The sequence below is a fragment of the Camellia sinensis genome, chromosome 12 (genome assembly GCF_055761805.1).
Source record: "Camellia sinensis isolate YWXY chromosome 12, ASM5576180v1, whole genome shotgun sequence".
Classification (NCBI taxonomy): Eukaryota; Viridiplantae; Streptophyta; class Magnoliopsida; order Ericales; family Theaceae; genus Camellia; species Camellia sinensis.
In genome coordinates, this window is record NC_138972.1 from 25,095,001 (window position 1) to 25,097,683 (window position 2,683).

Below are 2,683 nucleotides of genomic sequence, written 5' to 3' on the forward strand. Positions count from 1 at the left end.
AACTCATCTTTTTGGGAAAATATCTAAGGGAGAGAGGAAGCAAACCGTGAGAGTGAGAAGGAGAGGTAAAACTCAACATCCATGGGGATTTTGTGGATGATTGAAGAAAGTAGAAGAGAGGGGAAGGAGATCAACCAAGAAGCTTGGGAAAATTGAAGAGATTAAAGGGACGAATAAGGATTTGGGTAAGGTATGTGGCTCTCACTACCATCCTTGTAGAGAATCCATCTATATGAGCGGATTGGGTTGAATTTAAGAAATTGAACCTTGAGTTTCTTTAATTTGTTTGATGTGGGTTCAATCTTAGGAATGATTTATAGAATAACAAGATTAATGTGAGAATCAACCATGGGTAAGATGTACTAGCATGATTTTGAGCATATGTAATGGAAGTGTGAATATATGGAAAAGATGGGACTTGAATTTTAATTTGAGGCAAAGATTGATTTGTTTGAGATGGGGTTACACTTGAATGTTGATAGTTTATCACCTTGTGGGTCAATTTTACATGTTTTTGAGTTATTTATGTTTAGAGCCAAGCTTAAGAATGAAAAGAATCAAGTGTTTAAGCAAAAGATCCATTTTCGGACTGATGTTTTTTGCCCAGAACGCACGAGCGGCCACGGGCATCGCACGAGTGGAGCATGAGGGAAAAAAAGAGGTTTCCATTCTGCTTTTGACCACATGAGCGGCCGGGTTTCTCCGCTCGAGCGGCCAAAGTGGGCGCACGAGCGGCCACCCCTGTTTCAGCATGCACTGGTAACTTTGAACAAGCATATCTTTTGCATCCAGACTCCGTTTTGAGTGATTCTTGAGCCTAAAATCAAGCCCCGGAAGTCTATTTTCCAATGGTGGTAGTCTCACTCCCAAATTTTAAATACAGAAATAGGTATGCCCAAATTAGTGACGACTATTCACTTTCTATTTACCGATTTGTACCGTTTCTTCATTTAAACCTTTCTCCTATCGATTCCTCCTATCTTATGAGGCATGAATTATAACCTATGGAGGACTAATAAGTCTAGAACCACCATAGCTATTGAGTGAGGAATAAAAAGAGATTGGGTTTATTCTCATAATCTGCTATGTGTATTGTGTTAGCAGGTCAAGACGAGGACATCGTTCCACCGCTATCAGGGACCTACCACTGTGAGTAATAGTGCAATTGTTACTAACGTCTTATCCTTGTAAGTGATTACACTAACAGTTATGTCAGCTGGAAATCAATGCAAATGTTGAAAGATTTACATACGTCGGTATGACTTTGGAATCATTTTGTTCTGTCAATAATGATCATTAACTCTATGTTATCTATAAACGAACTATGTCGTCTTTCAAGATTATTCTGTTATATGACACATGAACTTGAGATCGTTCAGATCCTATGACATAAATGCAAAGGTCTAATGTTATCATATAACCCATGTTAGAATGTGAAGTGTTCTATCCTCATGAAATGCAATGGAATGACATGTATGCCCTCTGTTAATGGTATATTCGTTCTTGATCCTCGTTAATGTTTATGTTCTGCTATATACGAGACAACTATGCTGATAGTTAATATGCACATTCTGTTATCTGCAAGTTAGTGGCATTAATTCATGATGAACAAGTGAAATGTGGGTACATTATGAAACTACAGTATTTCTGTGCCTTTGGAATCGCCCAATCTGTTAATGGTTGCTGTTAGCACTTTGTTAAATGTAACTTAATTATGCTAACTCATTTGAATGATAAAAAGAAAACTGTGTGCCTCTGTATGACTATAAGACCAGTCTGTTCTGATGATATCTGTGGTTATTCCGTTACGATGTTCGTTTCATTTATATTATGACATGATGCGACTTATTGATTTCTGGTATGGAACAAAGTGCTGTACGGAACTAAGTGCTACACTTTGGTGGGAGCCACCTCTAGAATCCGTGCGAGCCACCTCTTGAGTCCATACATATATGAATTGGGCCGATGGCCGTTCTGTTATCTCTGGGCCGATGGTCGTTCTGTTATTTCTGGGCCGATGGCCGTTCTGTATCCGTTAGGCCTATGGCCATTCTGCATAATCTGCTAGGCTTATGGCCAATCTGTGAAATCTGTGGGCTTACTAAACAAGATTAATTGTATATCCTCTGCATCAATAAATGCTATAGTTACATTTAATTGCTAATTATTTATGTGCTATTATTCACTGAGTATGACTCACTTTATGTTATGTCTATTTCTGTAGGCATTCGATATGCAGGTCAGTCTTAACCATGACATTCGTTTCTCTTTTGACAACCTCAATGTGTCCAAGCACTTAGATGAAGCCTGCTCATTTCTGTGGAGTTTTTGTTAAGTTTTTGGCTTGTAAATTTAACTATCTGCGTAAGGTTGAAATGCATATAATTCCTCTACTTTATTATGCGCCCAATTATGGGGCTGGGTTTCTGTATGTATATATGTATATGTATAGCTGTCACTATGTATTCATCTACCTTATGCGATGTTTGCGATCTTGGCATGGTAGGGGTAGCTCAATGGATTATGTTTTATGTTATTTTACATTATTAATGCTTCCGTTCAGGCCCCATGTCTTTTGTACATCGAGTTAAGTGTCCGTTTCTAAAGTGGTCATGCTCAAACTTTTAGGGGTGGGTTTGCGGCGTGACACTTGGCCAGCATGTCATGCCACCGCCTTGGCCAG

At 38.9% G+C, this 2,683-nt stretch overlaps 1 pseudogene; it reads right to left on the minus strand.

Moving 5' to 3' along the window:
• LOC145803447 (uncharacterized) overlaps nt 1–1,425 on the minus strand; it is a 4,129-nt pseudogene extending 2,704 nt beyond the window's left edge.
• Nucleotides 1,426–2,683: the final 1,258 nt, after the last annotated feature.